Source organism: Crinia signifera, chromosome 8 (genome assembly GCF_055691185.1).
Source record: "Crinia signifera chromosome 8, ASM5569118v1, whole genome shotgun sequence".
In the NCBI taxonomy this organism is placed as follows: domain Eukaryota; kingdom Metazoa; phylum Chordata; class Amphibia; order Anura; family Myobatrachidae; genus Crinia; species Crinia signifera.
In genome coordinates this window covers 89,072,317-89,085,180 of record NC_139224.1, presented here as the reverse complement: position 1 = coordinate 89,085,180, position 12,864 = coordinate 89,072,317, and the positions used below count along the sequence as shown (strand labels likewise).

Here is a 12,864-nt window from a genome sequence, read left to right as displayed (position 1 = left end):
TAGAGGTAGAAGAGGGCAAAAAAGTGCCTGGATCTCACCTACAGCCATTCCACATTGGATAGGCCCAATCTCGTCTGATCTTGGAAGCTAAGCAGTGTTGTGCCTGGTTAGTACTTGGGTGGGAGACCACATGGGAACACCAGGTGCTGTAGGTTTTTTCACATTACTGGCAAATTGTTTTTATTCTCTAGCTATTTAAATTGGAAACTTTTTATTTATATTGCCAGTACAGACATTTGGAAGAGGTCAAACAGACACAATAGCCATCACCTAAAAACTTACCACACTGTTTAGGCCCAATTCCAACTTCTTTTGGCAGCTAAACAGTGTAGAGCCTCTTTAGTAGTTTAATTTAAGACCCCCTGCTAATATCATGTCCTGTAGGTCTTTTTACATTACCAACACATGATTTTTTTCAGTAAGCCAATACAGTTAGGAAACTTTTTTATTAGCTTACCTGGTGATAGAAGTAGAAGAGGGCAAAAAAGTGCCTATATCTCACCTACAGCCATACCACATTGGATAGGCCCAATCTCATCTGATCTTGGAAGCTAAGCAGTGTTGGGACTGGTTAGTACTTGGGTGGGAGACCACATGGGAACACCTGGTGCTGTAGGTCTTTTCACATTACTGGCAAATTGTTTTTATTCTCTAGCTATTTAAATCGTAAACTTTTTCTTTTTATTGCCAGCACAGACATTTGGAAGAGGTCAAACAGACACAATAGCCATGACCTAAAGACTTACCACACTGTTTAGGCCCAATTCCAACTGCGTTTGGCAGCTAAACAGTGTTGAGCCTCTTTAGTAGTTTAATTTAAGACCCCCTGCTAATATCATGTCCTGTAAGTCTTTTTACATTACCAACACATGATTTTTTTCAGTAAGCCAATACAGTTAGGAAACTTTTTTATTAGCTTACCTGGTGATAGAAGTAGAAGAGGGCAAAAAAGTGCCTGTAACTCACCTACATCCATACCAAATTGGATAGGCCCAATCTTGTCTGATCTTCAAATCGAAGCAGTGTTGGGCCTGGTTAGTACTTGTGTGGGAGACCACATGGGAACACCAGGTGCTGCAGGTTTTTTCACATTACTGGCAAATTGTTTTTATTCTCTAGCTATTTAAATTGGAAACTTTTTCTTTTTATTGCCAGCACTGACATTTGGAAGAGGTCAAACAGACACAATAGCCATCACCTAAAGACTTACCACACTGTTTAGGCCCAATTCCAACTGCTTTTGGCAGCTAAACAGTGTTGAGTCTCTTTAGTAGTTTAATTTAAGACCCCCTGCTAATATAATGTCCTGTAGGTCTTTTTACATTACCAACACATGATTTTTTTCAGTAAGCCAATACAGTTAGGAAACTTTTTTATTAGCTTACCTGGTGATAGAGGTAGAAGAGGGCAAAAAAGTGCCTGTATCTCACCTACAGCCATACCACATTGGATAGGCCCAATCTCGTCTGATCTTGGAAGCTAAGCAGTGTTGGGCCTGGTTAGTACTTGGGTGGGAGACCACATGGGAACACCAGGTGCTGTAGGTTTTTTCACATTACTGGCAAATTGTTTTTATTCTCTAGCTATTTAAATTGGAAACTTTTTCTTTTTATTGCCAGCACAGACATTTGGAAGAGGTCAAACAGACACAATAGCCATCACCTAAAGACTTACCACACTGTTTAGGCCCAATTCCAACTGCTTTTGGCAGCTAAACAGTTTTGAGCCTCTTTAGTAGTTTAATTTAAGACCCCCTGCTAATATCATGTCCTATAGGTCTTTTTACATTACCAACACATGATTTTTTTCAGTAAGCCAATACAGTTAGGAAACTTTTTTATTAGCTTACCTGGTGATAGAAGTAGAAGAGGGCAAAAAAGTGAGTGTATCTCACATACAGCCATACCACATTGGATAGGCCCAATCTCGTCTGATCTTGGAAGCTTAGCAGTGTTGCTCCTGGTTAGTACTTGGGTGGGAGACCACATGGGAACACCAGGTGCTGTAGGTTTTTTCACATTACTGGCAAATTGTTTTTATTCTCTAGCTATTTAAATTGGAAACTTTTTCTTTATATTGCCAGTACAGACATTTGGAAGAGGTCAAACAGACAAAATAGCCATCACCTAAAAACTTACCACACTGTTTAGGCCCAATTCCAACTGCTTTTGGCAGCTAAACAGTGTTGAGCCTCTTTAGTAGTTTAATTTAAGACCCCCTGCTAATATCATGTCCTGTAGGTCTTTTTACATTACCAACACATGATTTTTTTCAGTAAGCCAATACAGTTAGGAAACTTTTTTATTAGCTTACCTGGTGACAGAAGTAGAAGAGGGCAAAAAAGTGCCTGTATCTCACCTACAGCCATACCACATTGGATAGGCCCAATCTCGCCTGATCTTGGAAGCTAAGCAGTGTTGGGCCCGGTTAGTACTTGGGTGGGAGACCACATGGGAACTCCAGGTGCTTTAGGTTTTTTCACATTACTGGCAAATTGTTTTTATTCTCTAGCTATTTAAATTGGAAACTTTTTCTTTTTATTGCCAGTACAGACATTTGGAAGAGGTCAAACAGACACAATAGCCATCACCTAAAGACTTACCACACTGTTTAGGCCCAATTCCAAATGCTTTTGGCAACTAAACAGTGTTGAGCCTCTTTAGTAGTTTAATTTAAGACCCCCTGCTAATATCATGTCCTGTAGGTCTTTTTACATTACCAACACATCATTTTTTTTCAGTAAGCCAATACAATTAGGAAACTTTTTTATTAGCTTACCTGGTGATAGAAGTAGAAGAGGGCAAAAAAGTGACTGTATCTCACCTACAGCCATACCACATTGGATAGGCCCAATCTCGCCTGATCTTGGAAGCTAAGCAGTGTTGGGCCTGGTTAGTACTTGGGTGGGAGACCACATGGAAACTCAAGGTGCTGTAGGTTTTTTCACATTACCGGCAAATTGTTTTTATTCTCTAGCTATTTAAATTGGAAACTTTTTCTTTTTATTGCCAGTACAGATATTTGGAAGAGGTCAAACAGACACAATAGCCATCACCTAAAGACTTACTACAATGTTTAGGCCCAATTTCAAATGCTTTTGGCAGCTAAACAGTGTTGAGCCTCTTTAGTAGTTTAATTTAAGACCCCCTGCTAATCTCATGTCCTGTAGGTCTTTTTACATTACCAACACATGATTTTTTTCAGTAAGCCAATACAGTTAGGAAACTTTTTTATTAGCTTACCTGGTGATAGAAGTAGAAGAGGGCAAAAAAGTGCCTGAATCTCACCTACAGCCATACCACATTGGATAGGCCCAATCTCGCCTGATCTTGGAAGCTAAGCAGTGTTGGGCCTGGTTAGTACTTGGGTGGGAGACCACATGGGAACACCAGGTGCTGTAGGTTTTTTCACATTACTGGCAAATTGTTTTTATTCTCTAGCTATTTAAATTGGAAACTTTTCCTTATTTTGCCAGTACAGATATTTGGAAGAGGTCAAACAGACACAATAGCCATCACCTAAAGACTTACCACAATGTTTAGGCCCAATTTCAAATGCTTTTGGCAGCTAAACAGTGTAGAGCCTCTTTAGTAGTTTAATTTAAGACCCCCTGCTAATATCATGTCCTGAAGGGCTTTTTACATTACCAACACATGATTTTTTTCAGTAAGCCAATACAGTTAGGAAACTTTTTTATTAGCTTACCTGGTGATAGAAGTAGAAGAGGGCAAAAAAGTGATTGTATCTCACCTACAGCCATACCACATTGGATAGGCCCAATCTCGCCTGATCTTGGAAGCTAAGCAGTGTTGGGCCTGGTTAGTACTTGGGTGGGAGACCACATGGAAACTCCAGGTGCTGTAGGTTTTTTCACATTACCGGCAAATTGTTTTTATTCTCTAGCTATTTAAATTGGAAACTTTTTCTTTTTATTGCCAGTACAGATATTTGGAAGAGGTCAAACAGACACAATAGCCATCACCTAAAGACTTACTACAATGTTTAGGCCCAATTTCAAATGCTTTTGGCAGCTAAACAGTGTTGAGCCTCTTTAGTAGTTTAATTTAAGACCCCCTGCTAATCTCATGTCCTGTAGGTCTTTTTACATTACCAACACATGATTTTTTTCAGTAAGCCAATACAGTTAGGAAACTTTTTTATTAGCTTACCTGGTGATAGAAGTAGAAGAGGGCAAAAAAGTGCCTGAATCTCACCTACAGCCATACCACATTGGATAGGCCCAATCTCGCCTGATCTTGGAAGCTAAGCAGTGTTGGGCCTGGTTAGTACTTGGGTGGGAGACCACATGGGAACACCAGGTGCTGTAGGTTTTTTCACATTACTGGCAAATTGTTTTTATTCTCTAGCTATTTAAATTGGAAACTTTTCCTTTTTTTGCCAGTACAGATATTTGGAAGAGGTCAAACAGACACAATAGCCATCACCTAAAGACTTACCACAATGTTTAGGCCCAATTTCAAATGCTTTTGGCAGCTAAACAGTGTAGAGCCTCTTTAGTAGTTTAATTTAAGACCCCCTGCTAATATCATGTCCTGTAGGTCTTTTTACATTACCAACACATGATTTTTTTCAGTAAGCCAATACAGTTAGGAAACTTTTTTATTAGCTTACCTGGTGATAGAAGTAGAAGAGGGCAAAAAAGTGCCTGAATCTCACCTACAGCCATACCACATTGGATAGGCCAAATCTCGCCTGATCTTGGAAGCTAAGCATTGTTGGGCCTTGTTAGTACTTGGGTGGGAGACCACATGGGAACACCAGGTGCTCTAGGTCTTTTCACATTACTGGCAAATTGTTTTTATTCTCTAGCTATTTAAATTGGAAACTTTTTCTTTTTATTGCCAGCACAGACATTTGGAAGAGGTCAAACAGACACAATAGCCATCACCTAAAGACTTACCACACTGTTTAGGCCCAATTCCAACTGCTTTTGGCAGCTAAACAGTGTTGAGTCTCTTTAGTAGTTTAATTTAAGACCCCCTGCTAATATAATGTCCTGTAGGTCTTTTTACATTACCAACACATGATTTTTTTCAGTAAGCCAATACAGTTAGGAAACTTTTTTATTAGCTTACCTGGTGATAGAGGTAGAAGAGGGCAAAAAAGTGCCTGGATCTCACCTACAGCCATACCACATTGGATAGGCCCAATCTGGTCTGATCTTGGAAGCTAAGCAGTGTTGTGCCTGGTTAGTACTTGGGTGGGAGACCACATGGGAACACCAGGTGCTGTAGGTTTTTTCACATTACTGGCAAATTGTTTTTATTCTCTAGCTATTTAAATTGGAAACTTTTTATTTATATTGCCAGTACAGACATTTGGAAGAGGTCAAACAGACACAATAGCCATCACCTAAAAACTTACCACACTGTTTAGGCCCAATTCCAACTTCTTTTGGCAGCTAAACAGTGTAGAGCCTCTTTAGTAGTTTAATTTAAGACCCCCTGCTAATATCATGTCCTGTAGGTCTATTTACATTACCAACACATGATTTTTTTCAGTAAGCCAATACAATTAGGAAACTTTTTTATTAGCTTACCTGGTGATAGAAGTAGAAGAGGGCAAAAAAGTGCCCGTATCTCACCTACAGCCATACCACATTGGATAGGCCCAATCTCGTCTCATCTTGGAAGCTAAGAAGTGTTGGGCCTGGTTAGTACTTGGGTGGGAGACCACATGGGAACACCAGGTGCTCTATGTTTTTTCACATTACTGGCAAATTGTTTTTATTCTCTAGCTATTTAAATTGGAAACTTTTTCTTTTTATTGCCAGTACAGACCTTTGGAAGAGGTCAAACAGACACAATAGCCATCACCTAAAGACTTACCACACTGTTTAGGCCCAATTCCAACTGCTTTTGGCAGCTAAACAGTGTTGAGCCTCTTTAGTAGTTTAATTTAAGACCCCCTGCTAATATCATGTCCTGTAGGTCTTTTTACATTACCAACACATGATTTTTTTCAGTAAGCCAATACAGTTAGGAAACTTTTTTATTAGCTTACCTGGTGACAGAAGTAGAAGAGGGCAAAAAAGTGCCTGTATCTCACCTACAGCCATACCACATTGGATAGGCCCAATCTCGCCTGATCTTGGAAGCTAAGCAGTGTTGGGCCCGGTTAGTACTTGGGTGGGAGACCACATGGGAACTCCAGGTGCTTTAGGTTTTTTCACATTACTGGCAAATTGTTTTTATTCTCTAGCTATTTAAATTGGAAACTTTTTCTTTTTATTGCCAGTACAGACATTTGGAAGAGGTCAAACAGACACAATAGCCATCACCTAAAGACTTACCACACTGTTTAGGCCCAATTCCAAATGCTTTTGGCAACTAAACAGTGTTGAGCCTCTTTAGTAGTTTAATTTAAGACCCCCTGCTAATATCATGTCCTGTAGGTCTTTTTACATTACCAACACATCATTTTTTTTCAGTAAGCCAATACAATTAGGAAACTTTTTTATTAGCTTACCTGGTGATAGAAGTAGAAGAGGGCAAAAAAGTGACTGTATCTCACCTACAGCCATACCACATTGGATAGGCCCAATCTCGCCTGATCTTGGAAGCTAAGCAGTGTTGGGCCTGGTTAGTACTTGGGTGGGAGACCACATGGAAACTCAAGGTGCTGTAGGTTTTTTCACATTACCGGCAAATTGTTTTTATTCTCTAGCTATTTAAATTGGAAACTTTTTCTTTTTATTGCCAGTACAGATATTTGGAAGAGGTCAAACAGACACAATAGCCATCACCTAAAGACTTACTACAATGTTTAGGCCCAATTTCAAATGCTTTTGGCAGCTAAACAGTGTTGAGCCTCTTTAGTAGTTTAATTTAAGACCCCCTGCTAATCTCATGTCCTGTAGGTCTTTTTACATTACCAACACATGATTTTTTTCAGTAAGCCAATACAGTTAGGAAACTTTTTTATTAGCTTACCTGGTGATAGAAGTAGAAGAGGGCAAAAAAGTGCCTGAATCTCACCTACAGCCATACCACATTGGATAGGCCCAATCTCGCCTGATCTTGGAAGCTAAGCAGTGTTGGGCCTGGTTAGTACTTGGGTGGGAGACCACATGGGAACACCAGGTGCTGTAGGTTTTTTCACATTACTGGCAAATTGTTTTTATTCTCTAGCTATTTAAATTGGAAACTTTTCCTTTTTTTGCCAGTACAGATATTTGGAAGAGGTCAAACAGACACAATAGCCATCACCTAAAGACTTACCACAATGTTTAGGCCCAATTTCAAATGCTTTTGGCAGCTAAACAGTGTAGAGCCTCTTTAGTAGTTTAATTTAAGACCCCCTGCTAATATCATGTCCTGAAGGGCTTTTTACATTACCAACACATGATTTTTTTCAGTAAGCCAATACAGTTAGGAAACTTTTTTATTAGCTTACCTGGTGATAGAAGTAGAAGAGGGCAAAAAAGTGATTGTATCTCACCTACAGCCATACCACATTGGATAGGCCCAATCTCGCCTGATCTTGGAAGCTAAGCAGTGTTGGGCCTGGTTAGTACTTGGGTGGGAGACCACATGGAAACTCCAGGTGCTGTAGGTTTTTTCACATTACCGGCAAATTGTTTTTATTCTCTAGCTATTTAAATTGGAAACTTTTTCTTTTTATTGCCAGTACAGACCTTTGGAAGAGGTCAAACAGACACAATAGCCATCACCTAAAGACTTACCACACTGTTTAGGCCCAATTCCAACTGCTTTTGGCAGCTAAACAGTGTTGAGCCTCTTTAGTAGTTTAATTTAAGACCCCCTGCTAATATCATGTCCTGTAGGTCTTTTTACATTACCAACACATGATTTTTTTCAGTAAGCCAATACAGTTAGGAAACTTTTTTATTAGCTTACCTGGTGACAGAAGTAGAAGAGGGCAAAAAAGTGCCTGTATCTCACCTACAGCCATACCACATTGGATAGGCCCAATCTCGCCTGATCTTGGAAGCTAAGCAGTGTTGGGCCCGGTTAGTACTTGGGTGGGAGACCACATGGGAACTCCAGGTGCTTTAGGTTTTTTCACATTACTGGCAAATTGTTTTTATTCTCTAGCTATTTAAATTGGAAACTTTTTCTTTTTATTGCCAGTACAGACATTTGGAAGAGGTCAAACAGACACAATAGCCATCACCTAAAGACTTACCACACTGTTTAGGCCCAATTCCAAATGCTTTTGGCAACTAAACAGTGTTGAGCCTCTTTAGTAGTTTAATTTAAGACCCCCTGCTAATATCATGTCCTGTAGGTCTTTTTACATTACCAACACATCATTTTTTTTCAGTAAGCCAATACAATTAGGAAACTTTTTTATTAGCTTACCTGGTGATAGAAGTAGAAGAGGGCAAAAAAGTGACTGTATCTCACCTACAGCCATACCACATTGGATAGGCCCAATCTCGCCTGATCTTGGAAGCTAAGCAGTGTTGGGCCTGGTTAGTACTTGGGTGGGAGACCACATGGAAACTCAAGGTGCTGTAGGTTTTTTCACATTACCGGCAAATTGTTTTTATTCTCTAGCTATTTAAATTGGAAACTTTTTCTTTTTATTGCCAGTACAGATATTTGGAAGAGGTCAAACAGACACAATAGCCATCACCTAAAGACTTACTACAATGTTTAGGCCCAATTTCAAATGCTTTTGGCAGCTAAACAGTGTTGAGCCTCTTTAGTAGTTTAATTTAAGACCCCCTGCTAATCTCATGTCCTGTAGGTCTTTTTACATTACCAACACATGATTTTTTTCAGTAAGCCAATACAGTTAGGAAACTTTTTTATTAGCTTACCTGGTGATAGAAGTAGAAGAGGGCAAAAAAGTGCCTGAATCTCACCTACAGCCATACCACATTGGATAGGCCCAATCTCGCCTGATCTTGGAAGCTAAGCAGTGTTGGGCCTGGTTAGTACTTGGGTGGGAGACCACATGGGAACACCAGGTGCTGTAGGTTTTTTCACATTACTGGCAAATTGTTTTTATTCTCTAGCTATTTAAATTGGAAACTTTTCCTTTTTTTGCCAGTACAGATATTTGGAAGAGGTCAAACAGACACAATAGCCATCACCTAAAGACTTACCACAATGTTTAGGCCCAATTTCAAATGCTTTTGGCAGCTAAACAGTGTAGAGCCTCTTTAGTAGTTTAATTTAAGACCCCCTGCTAATATCATGTCCTGAAGGGCTTTTTACATTACCAACACATGATTTTTTTCAGTAAGCCAATACAGTTAGGAAACTTTTTTATTAGCTTACCTGGTGATAGAAGTAGAAGAGGGCAAAAAAGTGATTGTATCTCACCTACAGCCATACCACATTGGATAGGCCCAATCTCGCCTGATCTTGGAAGCTAAGCAGTGTTGGGCCTGGTTAGTACTTGGGTGGGAGACCACATGGAAACTCCAGGTGCTGTAGGTTTTTTCACATTACCGGCAAATTGTTTTTATTCTCTAGCTATTTAAATTGGAAACTTTTTCTTTTTATTGCCAGTACAGACCTTTGGAAGAGGTCAAACAGACACAATAGCCATCACCTAAAGACTTACCACACTGTTTAGGCCCAATTCCAACTGCTTTTGGCAGCTAAACAGTGTTGAGCCTCTTTAGTAGTTTAATTTAAGACCCCCTGCTAATATCATGTCCTGTAGGTCTTTTTACATTACCAACACATGATTTTTTTCAGTAAGCCAATACAGTTAGGAAACTTTTTTATTAGCTTACCTGGTGACAGAAGTAGAAGAGGGCAAAAAAGTGCCTGTATCTCACCTACAGCCATACCACATTGGATAGGCCCAATCTCGCCTGATCTTGGAAGCTAAGCAGTGTTGGGCCCGGTTAGTACTTGGGTGGGAGACCACATGGGAACTCCAGGTGCTTTAGGTTTTTTCACATTACTGGCAAATTGTTTTTATTCTCTAGCTATTTAAATTGGAAACTTTTTCTTTTTATTGCCAGTACAGACATTTGGAAGAGGTCAAACAGACACAATAGCCATCACCTAAAGACTTACCACACTGTTTAGGCCCAATTCCAAATGCTTTTGGCAACTAAACAGTGTTGAGCCTCTTTAGTAGTTTAATTTAAGACCCCCTGCTAATATCATGTCCTGTAGGTCTTTTTACATTACCAACACATCATTTTTTTTCAGTAAGCCAATACAATTAGGAAACTTTTTTATTAGCTTACCTGGTGATAGAAGTAGAAGAGGGCAAAAAAGTGACTGTATCTCACCTACAGCCATACCACATTGGATAGGCCCAATCTCGCCTGATCTTGGAAGCTAAGCAGTGTTGGGCCTGGTTAGTACTTGGGTGGGAGACCACATGGAAACTCAAGGTGCTGTAGGTTTTTTCACATTACCGGCAAATTGTTTTTATTCTCTAGCTATTTAAATTGGAAACTTTTTCTTTTTATTGCCAGTACAGATATTTGGAAGAGGTCAAACAGACACAATAGCCATCACCTAAAGACTTACTACAATGTTTAGGCCCAATTTCAAATGCTTTTGGCAGCTAAACAGTGTTGAGCCTCTTTAGTAGTTTAATTTAAGACCCCCTGCTAATCTCATGTCCTGTAGGTCTTTTTACATTACCAACACATGATTTTTTTCAGTAAGCCAATACAGTTAGGAAACTTTTTTATTAGCTTACCTGGTGATAGAAGTAGAAGAGGGCAAAAAAGTGCCTGAATCTCACCTACAGCCATACCACATTGGATAGGCCCAATCTCGCCTGATCTTGGAAGCTAAGCAGTGTTGGGCCTGGTTAGTACTTGGGTGGGAGACCACATGGGAACACCAGGTGCTGTAGGTTTTTTCACATTACTGGCAAATTGTTTTTATTCTCTAGCTATTTAAATTGGAAACTTTTCCTTTTTTTGCCAGTACAGATATTTGGAAGAGGTCAAACAGACACAATAGCCATCACCTAAAGACTTACCACAATGTTTAGGCCCAATTTCAAATGCTTTTGGCAGCTAAACAGTGTAGAGCCTCTTTAGTAGTTTAATTTAAGACCCCCTGCTAATATCATGTCCTGAAGGGCTTTTTACATTACCAACACATGATTTTTTTCAGTAAGCCAATACAGTTAGGAAACTTTTTTATTAGCTTACCTGGTGATAGAAGTAGAAGAGGGCAAAAAAGTGATTGTATCTCACCTACAGCCATACCACATTGGATAGGCCCAATCTCGCCTGATCTTGGAAGCTAAGCAGTGTTGGGCCTGGTTAGTACTTGGGTGGGAGACCACATGGAAACTCCAGGTGCTGTAGGTTTTTTCACATTACCGGCAAATTGTTTTTATTCTCTAGCTATTTAAATTGGAAACTTTTTCTTTTTATTGCCAGTACAGATATTTGGAAGAGGTCAAACAGACACAATAGCCATCACCTAAAGACTTACTACAATGTTTAGGCCCAATTTCAAATGCTTTTGGCAGCTAAACAGTGTTGAGCCTCTTTAGTAGTTTAATTTAAGACCCCCTGCTAATCTCATGTCCTGTAGGTCTTTTTACATTACCAACACATGATTTTTTTCAGTAAGCCAATACAGTTAGGAAACTTTTTTATTAGCTTACCTGGTGATAGAAGTAGAAGAGGGCAAAAAAGTGCCTTAATCTCACCTACAGCCATACCACATTGGATAGGCCCAATCTCGCCTGATCTTGGAAGCTAAGCAGTGTTGGGCCTGGTTAGTACTTGGGTGGGAGACCACATGGGAACACCAGGTGCTGTAGGTTTTTTCACATTACTGGCAAATTGTTTTTATTCTCTAGCTATTTAAATTGGAAACTTTTCCTTTTTTTGCCAGTACAGATATTTGGAAGAGGTCAAACAGACACAATAGCCATCACCTAAAGACTTACCACAATGTTTAGGCCCAATTTCAAATGCTTTTGGCAGCTAAACAGTGTAGAGCCTCTTTAGTAGTTTAATTTAAGACCCCCTGCTAATATCATGTCCTGTAGGTCTTTTTACATTACCAACACATGATTTTTTTCAGTAAGCCAATACAGTTAGGAAACTTTTTTATTAGCTTACCTGGTGATAGAAGTAGAAGAGGGCAAAAAAGTGCCTGAATCTCACCTACAGCCATACCACATTGGATAGGCCAAATCTCGCCTGATCTTGGAAGCTAAGCATTGTTGGGCCTTGTTAGTACTTGGGTGGGAGACCACATGGGAACACCAGGTGCTCTAGGTCTTTTCACATTACTGGCAAATTGTTTTTATTCTCTAGCTATTTAAATTGGAAACTTTTTCTTTTTATTGCCAGCACAGACATTTGGAAGAGGTCAAACAGACACAATAGCCATCACCTAAAGACTTACCACACTGTTTAGGCCCAATTCCAACTGCTTTTGGCAGCTAAACAGTGTTGAGTCTCTTTAGTAGTTTAATTTAAGACCCCCTGCTAATATAATGTCCTGTAGGTCTTTTTACATTACCAACACATGATTTTTTTCAGTAAGCCAATACAGTTAGGAAACTTTTTTATTAGCTTACCTGGTGATAGAGGTAGAAGAGGGCAAAAAAGTGCCTGGATCTCACCTACAGCCATACCACATTGGATAGGCCCAATCTGGTCTGATCTTGGAAGCTAAGCAGTGTTGTGCCTGGTTAGTACTTGGGTGGGAGACCACATGGGAACACCAGGTGCTGTAGGTTTTTTCACATTACTGGCAAATTGTTTTTATTCTCTAGCTATTTAAATTGGAAACTTTTTATTTATATTGCCAGTACAGACATTTGGAAGAGGTCAAACAGACACAATAGCCATCACCTAAAAACTTACCACACTGTTTAGGCCCAATTCCAACTTCTTTTGGCAGCTAAACAGTGTAGAGCCTC

At 39.7% G+C, this 12,864-nt stretch overlaps 13 non-coding genes and 15 pseudogenes across 13 annotated transcripts; all 28 read left to right on the top strand.

Moving 5' to 3' along the window:
- Positions 1–36: 36 nt before the first annotated feature.
- On the top strand, positions 37–155 carry LOC146027698 (5S ribosomal RNA). Its single transcript, XR_014455086.1, has one exon. It is a non-coding gene; the product is annotated as a 5S ribosomal RNA (ribosomal RNA).
- Positions 156–500: 345 nt separating this feature from the next.
- Positions 501–619, top strand: LOC146034481 (5S ribosomal RNA). Its single transcript, XR_014459887.1, has one exon. It is a non-coding gene; the product is annotated as a 5S ribosomal RNA (ribosomal RNA).
- Positions 620–964: 345 nt separating this feature from the next.
- Positions 965–1,083, top strand: LOC146029745 (5S ribosomal RNA; annotated as a pseudogene).
- A 345-nt stretch (positions 1,084–1,428) lies between these two features.
- Positions 1,429–1,547, top strand: LOC146032496 (5S ribosomal RNA). The gene has a single exon (XR_014457927.1). It is a non-coding gene; the product is annotated as a 5S ribosomal RNA (ribosomal RNA).
- A 345-nt stretch (positions 1,548–1,892) lies between these two features.
- On the top strand, positions 1,893–2,011 carry LOC146029241 (5S ribosomal RNA; annotated as a pseudogene).
- A 345-nt stretch (positions 2,012–2,356) lies between these two features.
- LOC146028180 (5S ribosomal RNA) lies at positions 2,357–2,475 on the top strand (annotated as a pseudogene).
- Positions 2,476–2,821: 346 nt separating this feature from the next.
- Positions 2,822–2,940, top strand: LOC146028668 (5S ribosomal RNA; annotated as a pseudogene).
- Positions 2,941–3,285: 345 nt separating this feature from the next.
- Positions 3,286–3,404, top strand: LOC146034212 (5S ribosomal RNA). The gene has a single exon (XR_014459619.1). It is a non-coding gene; the product is annotated as a 5S ribosomal RNA (ribosomal RNA).
- A 344-nt stretch (positions 3,405–3,748) lies between these two features.
- On the top strand, positions 3,749–3,867 carry LOC146027672 (5S ribosomal RNA). Its single transcript, XR_014455061.1, has one exon. It is a non-coding gene; the product is annotated as a 5S ribosomal RNA (ribosomal RNA).
- A 345-nt stretch (positions 3,868–4,212) lies between these two features.
- Positions 4,213–4,331, top strand: LOC146034210 (5S ribosomal RNA). Its single transcript, XR_014459617.1, has one exon. It is a non-coding gene; the product is annotated as a 5S ribosomal RNA (ribosomal RNA).
- A 344-nt stretch (positions 4,332–4,675) lies between these two features.
- LOC146029406 (5S ribosomal RNA) lies at positions 4,676–4,794 on the top strand (annotated as a pseudogene).
- A 345-nt stretch (positions 4,795–5,139) lies between these two features.
- LOC146028199 (5S ribosomal RNA) lies at positions 5,140–5,258 on the top strand (annotated as a pseudogene).
- A 345-nt stretch (positions 5,259–5,603) lies between these two features.
- Positions 5,604–5,722, top strand: LOC146029532 (5S ribosomal RNA; annotated as a pseudogene).
- A 345-nt stretch (positions 5,723–6,067) lies between these two features.
- On the top strand, positions 6,068–6,186 carry LOC146028178 (5S ribosomal RNA; annotated as a pseudogene).
- Positions 6,187–6,532: 346 nt separating this feature from the next.
- On the top strand, positions 6,533–6,651 carry LOC146028667 (5S ribosomal RNA; annotated as a pseudogene).
- A 345-nt stretch (positions 6,652–6,996) lies between these two features.
- Positions 6,997–7,115, top strand: LOC146034209 (5S ribosomal RNA). The gene has a single exon (XR_014459616.1). It is a non-coding gene; the product is annotated as a 5S ribosomal RNA (ribosomal RNA).
- A 344-nt stretch (positions 7,116–7,459) lies between these two features.
- LOC146027671 (5S ribosomal RNA) lies at positions 7,460–7,578 on the top strand. The gene has a single exon (XR_014455060.1). It is a non-coding gene; the product is annotated as a 5S ribosomal RNA (ribosomal RNA).
- A 345-nt stretch (positions 7,579–7,923) lies between these two features.
- On the top strand, positions 7,924–8,042 carry LOC146028177 (5S ribosomal RNA; annotated as a pseudogene).
- A 346-nt stretch (positions 8,043–8,388) lies between these two features.
- Positions 8,389–8,507, top strand: LOC146028666 (5S ribosomal RNA; annotated as a pseudogene).
- A 345-nt stretch (positions 8,508–8,852) lies between these two features.
- On the top strand, positions 8,853–8,971 carry LOC146034208 (5S ribosomal RNA). The gene has a single exon (XR_014459615.1). It is a non-coding gene; the product is annotated as a 5S ribosomal RNA (ribosomal RNA).
- Positions 8,972–9,315: 344 nt separating this feature from the next.
- LOC146027670 (5S ribosomal RNA) lies at positions 9,316–9,434 on the top strand. The gene has a single exon (XR_014455059.1). It is a non-coding gene; the product is annotated as a 5S ribosomal RNA (ribosomal RNA).
- A 345-nt stretch (positions 9,435–9,779) lies between these two features.
- LOC146028176 (5S ribosomal RNA) lies at positions 9,780–9,898 on the top strand (annotated as a pseudogene).
- A 346-nt stretch (positions 9,899–10,244) lies between these two features.
- On the top strand, positions 10,245–10,363 carry LOC146028665 (5S ribosomal RNA; annotated as a pseudogene).
- A 345-nt stretch (positions 10,364–10,708) lies between these two features.
- LOC146034207 (5S ribosomal RNA) lies at positions 10,709–10,827 on the top strand. Its single transcript, XR_014459613.1, has one exon. It is a non-coding gene; the product is annotated as a 5S ribosomal RNA (ribosomal RNA).
- Positions 10,828–11,171: 344 nt separating this feature from the next.
- Positions 11,172–11,290, top strand: LOC146027669 (5S ribosomal RNA). The gene has a single exon (XR_014455058.1). It is a non-coding gene; the product is annotated as a 5S ribosomal RNA (ribosomal RNA).
- Positions 11,291–11,635: 345 nt separating this feature from the next.
- LOC146034206 (5S ribosomal RNA) lies at positions 11,636–11,754 on the top strand. Its single transcript, XR_014459612.1, has one exon. It is a non-coding gene; the product is annotated as a 5S ribosomal RNA (ribosomal RNA).
- A 344-nt stretch (positions 11,755–12,098) lies between these two features.
- Positions 12,099–12,217, top strand: LOC146029404 (5S ribosomal RNA; annotated as a pseudogene).
- A 345-nt stretch (positions 12,218–12,562) lies between these two features.
- Positions 12,563–12,681, top strand: LOC146028197 (5S ribosomal RNA; annotated as a pseudogene).
- Positions 12,682–12,864: the final 183 nt, after the last annotated feature.